This window comes from Trachypithecus francoisi, unplaced genomic scaffold (genome assembly GCF_009764315.1).
Source record: "Trachypithecus francoisi isolate TF-2019V2 unplaced genomic scaffold, Tfra_2.0 Contig01579, whole genome shotgun sequence".
In the NCBI taxonomy this organism is placed as follows: Eukaryota; Metazoa; Chordata; class Mammalia; order Primates; family Cercopithecidae; genus Trachypithecus; species Trachypithecus francoisi.
Genome location: NW_022681442.1, coordinates 13,981,340 through 13,999,679, shown reverse-complemented (window position 1 = coordinate 13,999,679; position 18,340 = coordinate 13,981,340). Strand labels below are relative to the sequence as shown.

At 47.1% G+C, this 18,340-nt stretch overlaps 1 long non-coding RNA gene across 1 annotated transcript in view; it reads left to right on the top strand.

The window, feature by feature from the left end:
* LOC117066146 overlaps nucleotides 1–17,219 on the top strand; it is a 34,713-nt gene extending 17,494 nt beyond the window's left edge. The window contains exons 2-3 of the long non-coding RNA XR_004430152.1: nucleotides 16,463–16,522; nucleotides 17,160–17,219. This is a non-coding gene — a long non-coding RNA (uncharacterized LOC117066146). The remainder of the gene's footprint in view (nucleotides 1–16,462; nucleotides 16,523–17,159) is intronic.
* The last annotated feature ends 1,121 nt before the right edge of the window (nucleotides 17,220–18,340 follow it).

The window sequence follows — 18,340 nt, the reverse complement described above, 5'->3', positions numbered from 1 at the left end:
GTCTGGCATAGTGGCATGTGCCTGTAATCCCAGCTACTTGGGAGGCTGAGGCAGGAGGATTGCTTGAGCCTGGGAGGCAGAGGTTGCAATGAGCTGAGATTGTGCCACTGCACTCTAGCTTGGGTGTCAGAGCAAGACCCTGTCTCAAGAAACTCAGAAAAATCCAACAAAACAAACAGACAAAAAACATGAGCATGCTAGAAAATGCAGAAGGAGACCTCTCCTGGAGAGGAGAAGTTTTGAAATCAGATGACCTGTGCTTCTCAGCTGGGTGACCGTGGGTAAATGACTTCATCCCACTGAGTCTCATGCAAATAACAACACCCACCTCACCTAGCTATTTAAAAGATTTAATGTGTGTAAAGCACTTAGTTCAAGCTTGGGCCATAGTAGGCACTCAGCGAGTGAAGCTATTATTAATGCTGGTTAGTGTTACTATTGATATATATTTTTGCCTCCTCCAAGCATCCTGCAGAGTGCTGAGCCCAGAGAAGGCAGGAACGGTCTCTCTCTCACTCACCTTTGCATCTCAGGTGCTCAGCTATTGCCTGGCACAAAGCCGGCACTTGGTAAAGGTCGCTGGGTTGAACTCAAGACTTGCTATTCTTCATTGTTATGTGTCTCTTTGCACTTTTCCAAATCCTCTGAGTACAGTATCCCATATGAGCCCTGCCAGATGCCTGTGGGGCAGGCAGGACAGATGATGTTGTCCTTCCCATTTTATAGCTAAGGAAAATTGAGGCTCAGAGAGATGATGCTTCCTGCCCAAGTCACAGGACTGAGATGAGATGGGATGAGTCTTCAGACTCTGGGTTATGTGGCTGCTCTGTGTAAATAGCATCCTTGGGAGGGAGTTCCCCAGAGAGACCGTCCCCTTCATTAAATCCAAGGGCTTCTTGCCCATAGATTCAAAAAGGGCCTCAGAGAATGCTTGAGCGAAATTCATCAGGTCACACTGATCTTGGCCCCTCTTCCTACCCTGGCTCAGCCCTGCTGTTGAAACTGCGGTAGAGCTGGACACTCCCAGCCCAGCAGAAAGGACCTGGGGAGCTATGCAGATTTCAGGCAGGGCCTAGGACTCTCAAAGGAGCTGGAAGCAAGAGGCCTTGCCCGGCCGCATAAGACACCCAGGTTCTACAACCAGGCCCGGCTGACAGCCTCACTGACAGGTTTATTATCAAGTTTTACGACTTTCAAGCTTAGTCACTGCTTAAGTCAGCCTGCCCAGAAACAAACACATAGCAAAGCCCTGACCCAGATGCTGACGCCGGGAAAGGCGCACCCTGCCCCTGGCAGAGCTGGCTCCTGGGGCCAAGTCTCGGGAGACAGCAAGGCTGTGGTCGGTTGAGATGTATTTTGGTGATCCACATGGTTTTCCTTTATTTTCCTCGAGTCTCCACTACCAAACTTATGGGCTGTAGGAGGCAGAGGCCGTCTGCCTGCAGAGACAGCCTGACACTTACCAAGGACATCTGATCCCCTGTTCCCCAGGCCTTCCTTGATAACTAAGCCTGTGATGTACAGCTCACACCCCCTCCTGGCTTTCAGGTCATGAGTGAAAGATGGAAGCCCAAACCTTGTCCCAAAGCCCTTCAATCTCAGATTCCAATTCCCGTTGTTCCTCTGCCCACCTGCTTTCCCTGCATGTGGCCTCTATTAAAGCCAAAACTTCCCCAGAATCTCTCCAGCCTTGACACAGCACTGCAGTTCTTCCTCCCTGAGGCTGCAGCAGGCCTGGATGGAGTGGCAACAGCCCCTCTGCCCAGCTGTGTGTGGCAGAGCCCAGGGGCAGGGGTGGGGCAGGGCAATGAGGAGCCCAAACAGTGGGGCAGCCTCTCCTGGTGGCTGAGGCTGCAAGGATGTAGGGACTCGCTTCCTGCTGGTTGCTTCTTCTCTGGTTCATTTAGGGCCCCTACTCAGGCTGGAGAAGAAATGAGGAGCCGAGTTAACTGGAGACTGGCTCTGGGCTGATTAACTGCGAGAATGTCCTCACTGATCTCCCGCTGGAATGAGAGCTGCACTCCAGCCCCTTGAATTGAAGAATAATAATCATTTCTCCTTTTTCTTTTGGGGATGTTTACCTTATCATATATAAACCATTTCCTTCATTCCTTCATTCAAAAGGCCAACGTACGCTGACATTTTATTCTAAAAGTTACTCTTGCTCTCTAACTAATTATAATACAGTCAGATCTACTGTAATGCTATTAAATGGGGACTAAAACTTAACACACATTAAATGTGAGGTGGCATTCTTGAGAAGTTTTGGGGATGACTGGGTGAACCTTGTAGCTGGGCAGCTCTGGGCTCTAGAGGTCTGCTGTCAATTGTATCACATCCAAAGTTACATCATCACAAGTGTGCATCAAGGCAGGGTTTTGTAGGAGCAGCACCAGTACTTACATTTTGGACTTTAGCCCCAGAAAGTCCTAGATGTAAAACCCAGTTCTGCCACTTACTAATTTTGTGACATGTGCCTATGTAGAAACCTCATTTTTTTTTTTAATCTGTAAAATGGGAGAAATAACACTAACCTCTTGGAGTTGTGAGGTTTGAAAGTGTATCAGCTAGCTATTGCTGTGTAACAACCAGTCATCACCTTTCAGAGGCAGACAGCAATGAGTATTCATTTCTTATGTTTCTGTGAGTTGGCTAGGACCAAGTCTGCTTCCAGTGGCAAGTCTGGCCAGCTTAGGCAGATTCATGGCTGTCCCATGAATCTCACTGTGAGCCAGGCCAAGGTGGCAGCAGCTGCATGGGGGAATATCTTCTTATAGCAATAGCAAGACACAAGAAGAGAGCAAACCCCACTGCTGAAGCACATTTCAAGCCCCTGCTTGCATTTTGTTTAGCCACATCCTATTGGCTAAAGCAAGTCACATGGCTGAGCCCAAAACCAGGGGTGGGGAAGTACACTATGACCACTGGTAGACCACAGCAAGAACATGGATACAGGGAAGAGTGAGGAATCAGGACTAATCATTCAATCAATCACAGATAGCTCATTCAAAGAATGTCAGCTTCTGGAATGTAGTAGGTGCTTAGGAAACTGCAACTATGATCATTGCATGACTCGTTACAGTTTGTGTAAAGCCATATATCTCAGTCTCATTCTTGGTAAGTAGCAAAGTTAGGAACGGAATCTGGGCCTCAAAACATCTTGCTATCATTCAACATTTTGTAAATTGTCCTATCAACAACTTCTCATGTGTGACTTGTCACAGCCTCATACATGGATGGAGGGAGGGAGATTTGGAAGTGGGGATGTAGGAGGGAGAACTTTGGGCTATAGTACATCCCAAGACATATAGAGTGAACATCGAAGGGGAAATTGATGAGTTCCCCCATTCAATTCTCCTTTGCGTAGTAAGGGGCACTGGTTGGCACAGAAGAAAGGGCAAGGCCTTGGGCTTGCATCTGGTTTTGGAACTGGGTGACTGTAGGCTACCCCAGAAGGAAGCTTTCCTTGAGTCCTTACCCATAGTAGAACCCCATGTCATGGCACCCCTGGACCTTTCTTTACTGTGTTTCATGAGGATGTGTAATTGCATGTTTATTTGTGGGCTTGTTTCCTTAATCCCAGACTTGCTCAGCAGACTGCGCAGGGCCCACATCTTTTGGGGTCAGTTATCACCCAGTGCCTGGCACGGTGCCTGGCATGTTCTGGTTGGATGAATGAATGGACCAACTCAAACTCTCTGAGCTTCACCATCCTCATGAAATGTGAGATAAGAATATACTTTTTAAAGAGTTAAAAAAAAATTTAAAGCGAAATGTTATGAAACACCTTCCACAGGAGCTGACCCGGTCCATGGTATATATATCTTTAATTCTTACCATTGAGTGGTTAAGAACACAAAGTGTAGAAGATGTCCAAAACAGATCTGTGCTCCTAGCTTCTCTTGGCAGTTCATTCCCAATCTCCTCAGTGGGCATGAGAGGCCTTGGTTGTAGCCTCCTGGGGCTGTTCCACTTAGCTGCTGCTCTCCAGCCAGTAGGAGGAAGAACCCTCTGCTTTGCGTTCCTTCTGTCTCCCCTCCTTCCTGTTACTGCTCAGCCCCTCGGACTCGGGGCTGCTGTTCAATGAGAACATACTATTAAGATTAGAAGATTGAAACCTTATACCAGGTGGCAAAATACATGACTTAATGAGACTATCAACCACCAAATAACACTGCCCACAGCAGTCCCGGGGAAGTCACCAGGCCTGAGAGTGGTGCTGGAGAGGATGCTGGCAGCGGTGGGAGGTGCCATGTGGGCAGAGGCAGTGAGGGTAAATGCCATGCCTGCCCACCACTCCAGGGCAGCCAGCATTGGTGGGTGCGACACAGCAGGAGGTGGATCAGGAGGCCACTGTGCCAGAGGCTCTCTGTGTCCAGACCATGTGGTGGGTGTGTGTTCCCAGGCAAGATGTGTGGACAAGGCACTGTGCAGCTCTGGCTACAACAGAGCACCAGGTGCCAGGGACCTAGTGATCATCATTCTACTGGGAATGTCCTTGGAAGAGTTTGAGGCAGTCCCCATAGCCAGCCATGGCTCAGACAGGAACTTCCCACATATCAGTTGGTAATTATTACAAGAATTTAATGAATAATTTGTGCTGCCGTGTTTATCACTAACAAGCAGTTTCAGCATATAGTTTCATTAAGAGTATAGGAGGTAAGATCCTTTAAAATTCTGATTGATATGTTAATGAATTAATCACTACCCAGGTTGTAAATACCTCGCACATCCCCTGACCCTGGGGTGCTCCTGGGAACCCTCTCCATGGGGCCTTTCTTACTTTGCAGTCACTCAGGGACACCTGCCTGGGCACCTGCTTTGGCCTCAGGCTGGGACACTGGCAAGACAATCAGGCCTTTGTCTGTGGCTGTCTCTTGCATAGCATTTATGTGTTTTTATGCTAAGTGGCCCACTGTCCCTTCTTTTTCCATCTCAAGCCCTGTGATGGCTGATTTCTTCTTCTTCTTCTTTTTTTTTTTTTTGAGATGGAGTTTCACTGTTGCCCAGGCTGGAGTGCAGTGGCGCAATCTTGGCTCACTGCAAGCTCTCTCGCCTGAGTTCAAGCGATTCTCCTGCCTCAGCCTCCAAAATAGCTGGGATTACAGCCATGTGCCATTATGCCTGGCTAATTGTTGTATTTTTAGCAGAGACAGGGTTTTGCCATGTTGGCCAGCCTGGTCTCAAACTCCTGACCTTAGGTGATTTGCCTGCCTTGGCCTCCCAAAGTGCTGGGATTACAGGTGTGAGCCACGGTGCTGGCCTGATGGCTGTCAACTTGACAGGGCGACAGGGTGCTCAGATACTTGGTCAAACATTACCCTGGGTGTTTGTGTGAGGGTGTTTTGAATGAGAGGGACATGTAAGGCAGCAGACTGGGGAAATCAGGTGGCCCTGATGTGGGTGGGCCTCATCCAATCAGGTGAAGGCCTGAATAGAACAAAAGGTTGACCCTCTCAAGAGAAAGAGGGTCTGTCTGACTGCTTTGAGCTGGGACGTGGTTCTTTTCCTGCCTTTACAAGAAAACATCTCTCTTCTTCGGTCTCAAGACTGCTGGCTTTTGGACTGGAACTTTCTACACCATTGGCTTCCTTGGTTCTCAGGCCTTTGAACTTCGGCTCTGCAGGGCTCTGGCTTGTTGATTGCAGATCTTGGGACCTCTCAGCCTCCAGAGTCACATGAGCCAATTCCTTATTATCTCTCTCTCTCTCCCTCTGTGTATATGCAGATATCTCCTGTTGGTTCTGTTTCTCAGGAGAATCCTGGCTAATCCAAGCCCCGATTCTCCAGGTTCCTAGCTTTGGCATATGTATGTTGGTGCCTAGCAAGGGCAGAGGAGGGAAACTTCCCATCTAAGGCAGTTGTGGCTGCAGGTGTCTTAGCTCTTAGTTCTTCTGTGCCCTTCCTCTCTCATTGCCTCCCCACTGCGTTGACGGGTCCGGCTGCATGGGCGGTGTGTTTCTGAAAAGGTGGTGAACCCGCCCAGAGGCTTCCCCAAAAGCCTTATCAGAGCCACAGGGAGAATTCCACGTGAGCTGGGTTTGATGGGTGCTGATTTAGGTCGCTTTTCCCAAAGACTAGAGGCTGAATGTCAGGGCTGCTAATCCGTCTCTGAATAGCTCTGGGCTCAATCCGCGTGAAATTCAATCCAGAATTGAAATTCAGAGCTTGTTCTGGACTGGAAGGGCAAATTTAGCTCTTTCCCTCAGGGAAAAAGAAAAGCCCAAGGCTGGCTTGAGAAGGCAGTTCGGATCCGGGGTCTGCTGGGTTGATGGACTGTCTACTGAGTGTGGAGAGGAGACAGAGTCCCTGTCACTGTCACCATAGGGTTTACAAATACAATAGGGGAGCCTGGAGCGGGGATGGGAGGCTAAAGAACCCTCAGATAGGAGACTAAAGAACCCTCAGATAAGAATCCCAACACAGTGGAGAGGCACCCGGTTCCCACCTGTCAGCTCTTCCTGCAGGCCGGGGTACTTACACTCTGTCCTTATAGCTGCCACCTTCTCCCTAGCCTCACTCTAGGTGGCTGCCTGTTTTTCCCCCATTTGCTGTTTCTCTTTCCAGAGGCTGCCTGTGTCCATGGCAAGAGGAATGCGTGAGCCAGAGAGAACCAGGTGGAAGGCTGGTCTGCTTTCTCAGCCAGCAGAAAGCCTGCTTTCATGCCACTCAGTCATGCCTTAGGCCAGTGTATAACCCAGGCCTAGGGAACCCAGTCGGGGATGCATTTATCAAAGGAGGTGGCACAGTGGAGTTGACTATTTGGAGGCAAATCCCAGCTTTACCCTTTAGAAGCTCTCTGACCCCAGGCAACATAGTTCACTTCTGTGTGCCTCACTTTCTCCATCTATAAAATGGGAAGGATAATGGTTCTCCTCTTTCAGGGTTGTTCCAGTTAATGTCATTAATGGATTAAAAGAATTCATACCATAAAGCTCAGGGGCGGGCTTATCATAGGCACTTGATTCTGTTGATTATGAAATCATAATTACTTATGACTAGTTATAGAAAGGCCACCATGACGTTTCTGGGTTTTCTTTTCTGTCAAACGAGATGATGCTTGTAGGTTGCATTAACATTAGTTCATTTTCACACTGCTATAAAGAACTGCCTGACACTGAGTAATTTATAAAGAAAAGAGGTTTAATTGGCTTACAGTTCTGCATGACTGGGGAGGCCTCAGGAAACTTACGATCATGGCAGAAGGGGAAGCAGGCGTGTCTTACATGGCGCCAGGTGAGACAGTGCGGGAGAGCAGGGAAAATTGCCTTATAGAACCATCAGAGCTTGTGAAAACTCACTATCACAAAACAGCATGGGGGAAACCACCCCCACGAGCCAATCACCTCTCTCCCTCGACACATGGGAATTACAGGTCCCTCCCTCAACTCGTGGGAATTACAATCGAGGTGAGATTTGGGTGGCGACACAGAGCCAAACCATTTCACAGGTGTTGCCTTGTACAGGCTCTGGAGCGGGTTCTCTTGAATTCTCATTCCTTCCTTTTCTCCTTGGTCAATGTCTTCTTCTCTTATTGTTGGTTGTTTAGAGACTCAGCATTAATCATTTATGCCAAAGAAGTGTCATCAGGAGTGTTGTTGATCTAAAATGTGGCCTTGTCTTGAAAGTCCCTGCTGGCAGGCCCTGCTTGGTCTCAGGGTTGGCAATGGAAACCGTTGCTCAAATGTCTGCTCTACGAATGGTCACATCCCAGGGCCTGCAGGCCTGACAGAGTTAACTTCTCTGCATGTCATGGTCCCTGCTGCTGCAGGACTCGGGAAGATCTCACAAAGGAAAGTCCCCAAGTCCGGATACTACCACCAGCCTGCGGTGGGGCACCCGGTTCTCAGCTCTCCCTTGCTTCGGGCTGAGTGCACTCTTTCCCTCCCGATTTGGAGACAATCTTTGTCTCCCTTTTCTCTGGGTACTTGGGATGATTAATTTCATATGTCCACTTGACTGAGCCATGGGCTACTCTGATATTTGGTGGACATTGTCTGGGTGTGTCTGCGGAGGTGTTTCCAGGGGAGATGAACATTTGAATGAGTGGACTGAGGACAGCAGATGGCCCTCCCTAATGTGGGTGGGCTTCATCCAGTCAGTTGAAGGTCTGACTAGAACATAAAGCCTGCTGCTTCTCCAAGGAAGAGAGAATCCCTCCTGCCTCACTACCTTCGAATGGGGGCAGCAGCATTTTCCTGCTTATAGACTAGAACTGAAACACTGGCTCTCCCTGGGCATCCCCCAGCCTGCTGACCTTTGGAACGGAACAACCCCGTTGACTTTCCTGGGTCTCCAGCTTACCGGCTTACCCTGCAGATCCTGGGACTTCTTAGCCTCCATTATTGTGGGGCCAATATCATAAACCTGTCTTCTATATGTTGATTTATTTATTTTTTTAAGACAGAGTCTCCCTCTGTCACCCAGGCTGGAGTGCAGTGGTGCGATCTCGGATCGCTGCAACCTCCATCTCCCGAGTTCAAACAATTCTCCTGCCCGGCCTCCCGAGTAGCTGGGATTACAGGCGCCTGCCACCACACTCGGCTACTTTTTGTATTTTCAGTAGAGACAGGGTTTCACCATGTTGGCCAAGCTGGTCTTGAACTCCTGACCTCAAGTGATCCACCTGTCTCAGCCTCCCAAAGTGCTGGAATTACAGGCGTGAGCCACAGCGTCTGGGCTCTTTTCTATATGTTTACATCCTTTTGGTGCTGCTTCTCTGGAGAACCCTGACTAATTGGGTGGCCTGGAGTAGTCACCTGTGGGCCTTCCTCTCAGACTCACAGCCTTTCCACCCCTTCTCCCACGAGGTCCAGGAGCCTCCCTGCATAAGAAGCTCCTCTGGTGTCCCAGGGCTCCCAAAGGGGCATGGATCTGATGCCCCTGTGCCTATGGCCTCTCCTCACCTTTAAATGCCCAAGTGTTCTGGGAGCTCCGCTGGGCATAGGTGGCAGCACACCGCCAATCCCTGCTCCCTCCTGACTTCACTGACCAGGAGGGAGCCGCAAATCCAATGAATAAAACCCATCAGAGAGTCCTGACCTGAGTCTTGGTTGGAAGCTCATGTGAGAGACAGCAATATTACAATTAAGTAAATGGATGACCTCAATTCGGAGACAGTGTTTGTCGAATTGAATCTGCAGTGGGTTAACTTTCCTCATATGAGTAAAAATGATATTTGGGATTAAGTTTTCACTGCACTGAATGCATTACTGGATTTCTGCCTCTCATCATTAGAAAGGGGACGTAACCTTCACTAAGGCGGTCTGCAGGGACCAGGCTGGCTGGCATAAGTGCTGAGTGCTGACTGACCACAGGGGATTAGGGCCGAACACAACTCATTTCACACTGTAAATAAGCTGATTTGTTTTTGTTTTTAAATAAGCCTTATTAAAAACTGGCTGCCACTCATGGAGGATCTGCAGCAATATTGCAGGGCAGGGCTTTGACTTTCCTGGCTTGGCAGACACAGCAAAGCCGCTTTCAAACAACTGCTTCTGCCTGCCTCAAGTTTGGGAATAACCCAGAGGGCCTCCCGGCTGTCCAGGCCCCTGGGGAGGTCCTGGAGCCATGGCCCTAGGGAGTGATGGAGTATGTGCAGCTTTGGGGCAAGCAGCTTAGCGCTTGCCCAGGACACTGTACGCAGGTCAGGCGGGCATGGCGGGATCTCTTGGGTGGTTCTCTCTGCAGCACATCAGCCTTTGCTTAGCTCCCCTACGTGTATTCTGGAAATGTGCGGAAGTTCTTTGGAGTCTTTCAGATCTGTAAAGTCAAAACTATTTTCACAAGAATATAATGATGTTGCCGAGTGCAGTGGCTCACGTCTGATCCCAGCACTTTGGGAGGCCGAGGTGGGAGGATCACTTGATATCAGGAGTTTGAGACCAGTCTGGCCAACATGATGAAACCCCATCTCTACTAAAAATACAAAAAATTAGCCGGGTATGGTGGCGCTTGCCTGTAATCCCAGCTACTTGGGAGGATGAGGCAGGAGAATAGCTTGAACCTGGGAGGTGGAGGTTGCAGTGAGCCAAGATTGCGCCACTGCACTCTAGCCTGGGTGACAAGAGCAAAACTCCGTTTCAAAAAAAAAAAAAAAAGAAAAGAAAAGAAAAAAGAATATGATGATGTTATTTGCCCTTTTCCCTTTCGTTTTGTCACAAGTGTGCAGTGCAGGTTTTTGGAGCCTATGTGACATGGGATGATGTCATCACTCTGATGATGGATGGAAGTTGCACCTGTGTATTCTTATTGGTTAAACATTTCTCAGTTTTTATTTAGCATATGGAAAATATAGATAGCTATAAACCACATAAACATGAACTCTTTGGAGTTCTTAATTATGTTTAAGACTATAAAGAGATATTGAAACCGATAAGTTTGAGAAACTTGTTTCAGATTTTTTCTTTTTTTTTTCAAGATAAAGTGCCATATGCATTGTGATACTTATATGCTCTCTCAGCACTGAACATGTGCAAAACTGTGCTATCATTATTATTAGATTCCTATGTTTTCAAAATACGTAAATGACAGTCTTTGAATATTACAGATCAACTCTATTATTCCCATGAACCCTGTAATTTTCATTGTGCAATTTAAAAAAATTATTTGTGATTGTGGCAAAATACACCTATTATAAAATTTAATATCCTAACCATTTTTAAGTGTGGAGGTCAGTGGCATTGTGTATCTTCACACTGTTGTGCAACCATGACCACCACCATCTCCAGAAATTTCTTCTTGCAAAACTGAAACTCTTTACCATTAAATGGTAACTCCTTCCCCTCACCTCCAGCGCCTGGCAACCAGCATTCTATTTTCTGTCTGTGGATTTTGCTTACCTCATGTAAGTAAAAATAGACAGCATTTGTCTTTCTAGATCTTTCTTGATTCCCTCCCACCTGCAAAACTACCTAGCCTCAGAGTCCTGGGGGGGCGATGCAATATCAGAGCTGAGAGCTCTTGTCCTGTGAAGATGTCACCATGCTCTTCCTCCGTGTCACCATGCTCTTCCTCCGTGTCACTTGCGTTGTGGTGGCCAGTCCTGTTGGTATTGGCATGTTGGAAAGATCATAGACCTTGGACAGGCCTAGTTTTAAACCTGGGTCCTCTGCTTTTGAAGCTGTGTGGCCTTTGCATGGGACTTAAATGCTTTGAGCCTTAGTTTCTTTATCTCTACAATTAGGATACAGATGCCCTCACTGGGGTGGTTGTAAGGATTTAAAAAATGTGTGGAGGAGAAGGCAGGGGCCTTCTGTGGGTGGTCCATGGTTGCCAAAACCCTGCAGTGAGGGAGAGGAGGCCACAGGTGGGTGAGGAGATGACAGAAGCTCAATTTGCCAAGTATAGAGTGGAAGGTGAGGAATTACATCATGGAGGGGCTCACAGCTAGAGGAGAGACTGGACTTTTTTCTGAGGGCAATGGGGAGCCACTGAAGGTTTTAGGCGAAAGAGGACAACCAGATTTGCATCTCAGGAAGGTCATTCTGTCAGTGTGTGGAGGATGCATTGGTGGCGGACACAGTGGGAGATCAGTGGGGATGCTGCTGCAGTGGCCTTGGTGAAAGTTGGCACAACACAGCAAAACACCAGAGATAACCCTCGAAATGCCTTTATTCTTTCCTCAAAGTTTCTGTTTCTTGCTTCACTTTTCCTCTTTCTTTGAATCTACAGTCTCTAGAAACTTCTTTATCATCCCAAGCAATCCCGCTTTTGCTCTCAGCTCTCACCTCTGCTCAATGTCAGCAAAACGGTTAGCTGGATAGAAACCATCTGTTGCACCTCACATGTGGCCCCCTGAGAGTGTCTCCCCAAGCCCACACCCTCCACTCCAAGAACTTATCAAAGCATTCACCCAAAGCAGTCAGCTGTTGTGAGGAGGTCTCTGACAAGAGACGGGAAGCTGATATATTCATTCCACATTTGCTCCTGGTTTTGCCTGTTATCAGTAATGCTCCCTGCATTTTGGCAGATGGATCATCACCTCGAGAGGATCATTAGAGCACAATGCAGAGAACGAGAGCTAAATGTTTGGCTTTGAGTATTGAAAGCAAAGATCCAAGTATGGGAATAAAAGATCTGGAAAACTGTGATTGCCCCAAGCCAGTTCCCCCTGCTCTTGGAGAGGAGATCAGGTATGCCTCAGCAAGGGGTAGGTGGAGGGCAGGGCATGGGAACACAAGGCTGTAGCTATCTGAGGGCTTCTCCTCTGTGAACTGGGCCCCTGTGTATTTTTTTGAGCAGGGAGAGGTGAGGCAGGGGGATTCAATGGAACCTCGAGATAGGTTTGGGGAGCTGAGGGGCAGAACCCCAGAATGAGCCTCTGTTCAGCGTGATGTGAAGTGGAAGAAATACTTGCATGGTTAATGATAACAGTACCAGATGCCCCTCATTCTGACCCCCTTGAAGACGAATGGAACAGAAAATAATTTCATGTATTATTTGGGATGCTTCTCTTGCAAGTAACAGAAAACACCCCTCCTGTTGACTTAAATGAGAAAGAGAGGTTATTGGCTCATGTAAATGAAAAACGCAGTGATAGGGCGGTGTTCAGGTGCAGTTTGATTGAGATGTTTCACAACAGCATCAGTGTGTGGCTCCATTTCTCTCCCATTCTCCTGGTTTTGCACTTTTCCCCATGTAGGCTTTGTCTTCAGCTCATGCTAGCAAGATGCCACACGTTTCCTTGCTCGTATCTTGGTGGAAACAGAAGAGAAAAATATTGCATTTCTCTCCCTCTAATTATTGGACAAAAGTCCTGAATTTTGCTCTAGTTGGACCAGCCTAGGTCACAGGACTTGAGCGAGTGTGAGTATGGCCTACCATGAATGAAGGGGAGAGGTTGAGGGGGGTGAGTTCCTGGAGGTGGGCAGGGGCCACATCTGGGGCAGGGACTGGAAAGCCAAAGTAGGGTCTGGACTCTATTCCAATGGCTTGGAGGAGCCAGTGGGGATGGAGCAGGGGTGTGATATAATCTAATTTACATCTTTAAAAGAACACTGTGCTAAGAGTGGAGAATGGATTAAATGAATGAACCTTTTTGGTGTGGAAAGAAGTGAAAACTTTTTGCTACTTACAACCCCTGCTTCTTTTTAAGGAAAGTAGAGTCCATTGTATGAAAGACCCTTTTGTCTTGCTCTGGCAAAATCTGGGAGTAAGGGCTGGGCAGAACTGAACTTCACTGTGCAAGAAAACGGAATAATTTTTTTTTTTTTGAGATGGAGTTTCATTCTGTTGTCTGGGCTGGAGTGCAATGGTGTGATCTTGGCTCACTGCAACCTCCTCCTCTCAGGTTCCAGAGATTCTCCTGCCTCAGCTGCCTGAGTAACTGGGACTACAGTTGCATGCTACCACACCTGGCTAATTATTATTATTATTTTTTTGTATTTTTAGTAGAGTCAGGGTTTTACCATGTTGACCAGGCTGGTCTTGAACTCCTGACCTCATGTGATCCGTCCACCTTGGCCTCCCAAAGTGCTGGGATTACAAGCATGAACCACCATGCCTGATGGGAAATAATTATTATTGGTAGTTGTTCTTCTGAGAGAGAGGACAGAGTTGTGGGGAAAGAGATGAGGCCAGGTATGACGGCTCACACCTGTAATCCCAGCACTTTGGGAGGCCAAAGTGGGTGGGTCACCTGAGATTAGGAGTTCAAGACCAGCCTGGCCAACATGGTGAAACCCCCGCCTCTACTAAAAGTACAAAAGAGTTAGCTGGGCACGGGGCGGACCTCTTAATCCCAGCTACTGAGGAGGCAGAGACAGAATAATTGCTTGAACCTGGGAGGCCGAGATTGCAGTGAGCCGATATCGTGTCACTGCACTCCAGCCTGGGCAACAGAGTGAGACTCTGTCTTCAAAAAAAAAAAAAAAAAAAAAAAGATGGATCGAGTTAAGATCAGAAGTCTAGAGCTTCCATTTCAGAAATGTTTGGGGAGGGGCCATAGGAGATGGAGGATGGGGGTGGATCCCTAATGAATAGATTAATGCCATCCTGAGGGAGTGAGTGAGTTCTCAGTCTTCCAGGAATGGAGTAGTTCCTACAAGAGCAAGTAGTTAAAGAATCTGGCTTCCCTAGTTTCACTCTCTTTCTTGTCTTGTGATCTCTTTGCATGTTTCCTTCCCTTCTTTCCACCATAAGTGGAAGCTGCCTAAAGTCCTTACCAGATGCAGCAACCCAATCTTGGACTTTCTAGGCCTCAGAATTGGGAGCCAAATAAGCCTCTTTTCTTAATAAATTACCCATCTTCAGCTATTCTGTGATAGCAACACTAAAAGGACTAAGACGGGGCAGTTTTAGAAACTGGTTTATTGAACTTTGAATATTAAGTTGTATGTGTCCTAAGATGTGAGTCCTTCCAGGTCCCCTAAAGCTTCAGTAGTCTGTACACTATGAATAACTGTATGCGAGGAGGGTGTATGCGTATGTGTGTTATAGAAAAGGGCACAGTCCCAAGTCTAGGTTAATGTGGCAGGGACCACCACAGCATGTGTGGGATTATGAAATGAACCCAAATTGAATGATTTCAGGCCCCTGTCCACCTCCAGGAACTCACCTCCCTCAACCTCTCCCCCTTATTCATGGTAGGCCATACTCACATTGGCTCAAATCCTGTGACCTAGGTTGGTCCAATGAGAGCAAAATTTAGGACTTTTTTCCAATAATTAGAAGGAGAGAAATACAATCTCTTTCTCTTCTGTTTGGAGCTACAGTGAGGAGCTAGAAGTGACTTTAAAACTATCAACTCCCCTACTTCTCACCCTGCATCAGGAACTTCCACAACGTTGGGTGAGGCAATGGCTTAGGGAAATTCTGTAGAATGGAGATTGGAAGTGCTATTACTTAGAATTTAAGGAGTAAGTCATCACCAGCTGACATCTCAGTTGTAAATGGTTTAGAGTTTATAAACTAATTTCATATGTTTTATCTAAATATAAAGCGAAATCCAAAAAAAGGCCTTCCCTGAGAAATTACCACTCTCTGGTTTGGGAGTTGAAGACTTATTCTAAAGGGGTGTGAATTGCAAGATCTTTCTGAGATTTCTATCTGGCAGTGTCTACTGCAATTTGAACGCATGTTTCCTCTGATGTATAAATCTTTTAGACCACTTTTAGAACTTTGTCCTACAAAATAAAACTCCCAGTACAGCAGGAGAGATGCACAGTAATTATTACAGGATCATTTATAATAGTAGAAAACAAACCAACAAACCAACAAAAATCCCCAAACCTGAAACAATTTGAACGTCCATCAACAGAAGACTGGTTAATAACATCATGGCACATCCACACAATAGGATGCTATGCAGCTGTTAAAAAAGAGTCAGAGTCATATCTCCTGAGCTGGAACAATGGCCAGGATATATTGTTAAATTTTTCAAAAGCGAATTGCTTGTCCCAGTTTTGTCTGGGGGAGAAAAGCCAATAGGGGAATGTGTATTCATAAGCAATACATTAAAAAAGCATAAATAAAAAAATTAATGATACACATTAAAATAGTAACCCTGAGAGTGGTGGGATTAGAAGGAAAGAGGAGAAGACCATGAACTTTAAAATCTATATATTCCTGTATAAAACTCTACATAGTGTGTGATTTGGTTCTATATTTATACAATAAAGTAGAAAAATTTCCAACTTACTCTGAGGAGGAGCTGCCATTCCAAGCAGTGGGAAGTATGTTTCAGAGCTCTGTGGATGGCTGCTATTTTTCTCAGGGTCGAATCAGGACATCCGAATACCTGATTCTTTGCTCAGCCACCCAAGAAACATCTTCTGCACAACAGTGTGTGTGTGTGTATGTGTGTGTTGGTGTGTGGGTGGAAGGGAGGCCATACCTCCAGCCAGTCCCTATAAACTCCTCATCTCACACATCTTAATCCACAAAACCTCCAGGATAACCGAAAACAAACAAACAAACAAAAAGTATGGGTGGGGGTGCAGAACCCCTGTTGGGAATGGAGTTTCTAAAATGGAGGCTGAGTTTCCACACACAGAGGAAGTACGTGGAAAATTTGACAAAACTCTGGAGATGGCTGGCAGAGACCCAGGAAAAATTAAATTATCTCCAGACTTGAGTTTTTCTGGTAGAGGCTTAAAATCTCCTCATGCTGTTGCATGGGGAGCGCAGCTGGCAAAGGAATGTTGTCCAACGTTGGCCCCTGCTGGATTCTCCACTTCCTGTCTCTCTGCTTCCTATCTCTCTGCTTCCTATCTCTCCACTTCCTGTCTTTCTGCTTCTTGCCTGATTTGTCTCTCCTTAAGTATCCTAACCCGCTGCCCAATGCCCTGGGGCTGGCCTGGGAGCCCAGACCGCTCTTGGTCTTAGCCCTGGTACAGTTGGCTCCTTTGTGGGAGAATTGTGCCCAGGTGGCCCCCCTCTGGTTCCACAGAACAACATCACTTGGCGTTTTATCAACTGGATTACTTTCCTGGTTTTGTTTACTTTTTCCTTCTCTTTTTAGCACCAGAGTGAGGAGAGGCTACGAGGAAGAGGAGACTTTGAGAAGCTGCTTCTTTGCCAGGTGAACTAGGACTTGGACTGGAAGGGAAAGTGAGTTTTCTCAACCCTGCAGGTTTAATAGGAGGCAACTGGACACTGTCTCCTCAAACGGTGCCTGCCAGGAAGGTTTCTAAATCACATTCCCTGGGGCCCCTGGACAGAGCCTCAGCAGACTCGGGCTTGGGTCATTCAGCATAAAAAAAAATATGAAATGAACGATGACTTTCTGCAAATAAATGGCAATGTTCCATTGGGGAAAATTTATTTTCCACTTGAAAAGCTAATGAAAACCAGTTATGGTGAAAAACCCAGCCAAAGAAAGAATTGAGGCTTTCTTTTCTTCACGAGGAGAATAACGCCGAATTCTGGCTGGTTCTTTGTGGAATCCAGATCCCAGGGAGAACAGGGACTAGGCCACCTGGAGTCCCTCAAACCCTGGTTGGAAAATATGTCTTGGGGTCAGACAGGAAGCTTGATGGGGTGGGCAAAGGCTGGGGGAGCCCAGGAAACATGCTAACTCTTCTGAGGGGGTGTGGGACAGCCTGAGCAGAGAATTCTGGAGCATCTAAATACAGCATGAAAGGGAGAGCCCAAGAGGTCGAGACAGGAACTCTGTGGATTTAATACATCTGACACTTTCTCAACTGTTTCTTTTTCAGTTTGCCCATGCCGAGGTGGAGGCAGAGAAATCCAGGACTTGAGTCTAAAATATCCAGGTTTCATGTGCCTTGTTCATGGCTTAATTTGACCATTGCCTTTTCCTATCAACATGCTACCTTCATCTGAGCATTGGACCTAACTGGAGTGCCCTGTCTCTGGAACCTTGTTGGCTCACTCTACCCGTGTTCTTCTCTCCCATCACTCACAGCCCTGACAATATGGTTTGCTTCTACTGACCTGTGATCTTTGAGATGCTCTCTCCCCTGCTTAACAACCTTCAATGGCTCCCTATTGCCTCCAGAAGTTCTACTTTTTAGGTTTCTGTTCAAAGCTCTTGCTTCTGCCTCCCTTCACAGCTATGTCTCCCACCATTACCTTGAAAACCTCTTAGATTTTAGAATTGAGCAAATAGCTCATGCCCCCTAACTGTGCTCTTTTACACCCAGGTGTTTTGCATATACTAGTCCTGTTCCAGGAATTCCTTGCCTTGCCTGGCCTGCTGGAGACTGAGTCATTTAAGAAGCACCTCAGACAGTGTTCTTCCCTGACCACAACCTGCACTGCTCTGAAAAGTCAGTCTGAAGCTCCCAAGGCGATGTGTGCAGGCTCTAGTTAGAGCACTTTGGACACCTAGTTGCGATTATTCAGACCTTGGACACATTCCAGAGTCTCAGGTTCCTCGTCTACAAAATGGGGATTACTAGGATCTCCTGCATGAGAGTGGGTGAGGATTACAAATGAAACAAAGCATGGAAAGCCCCTGGAAGCCCTCAGTTGCTGAGTGGAATTATATTATTAGACGGTGAACATTTTGAGGACAGGGACAGTGTCTCATTCATTTTCGTATCCTTGACTCCTAAGGCAGAAGCTGGTTGGAGAGTTTTGCTGTGCTTGTTTGTTGAAGAGAGGGATGGCTGTCTTGTAATGTGTTATTTCTCTCTCTCTGGCTGCATGTCTCCAACTAGGTCTAAATCCTTCCTGACGATTCTTGTCCTCTTTCTCCCACAAAGTATGACTTACTGCAGGGGCTCAATGAACATTAAGCCAGCAAAGAGAGGCAGGGAAGGTGAAAGAGACGAACATCCTAGTGCTCCCTTGGAAGACTCCTCTTCCCCTTCTCAGACACCGGGGGAGGCACTGTTTCTTCTCTCCAGGCAGCCAAGGCTGGGGACAGTGACCA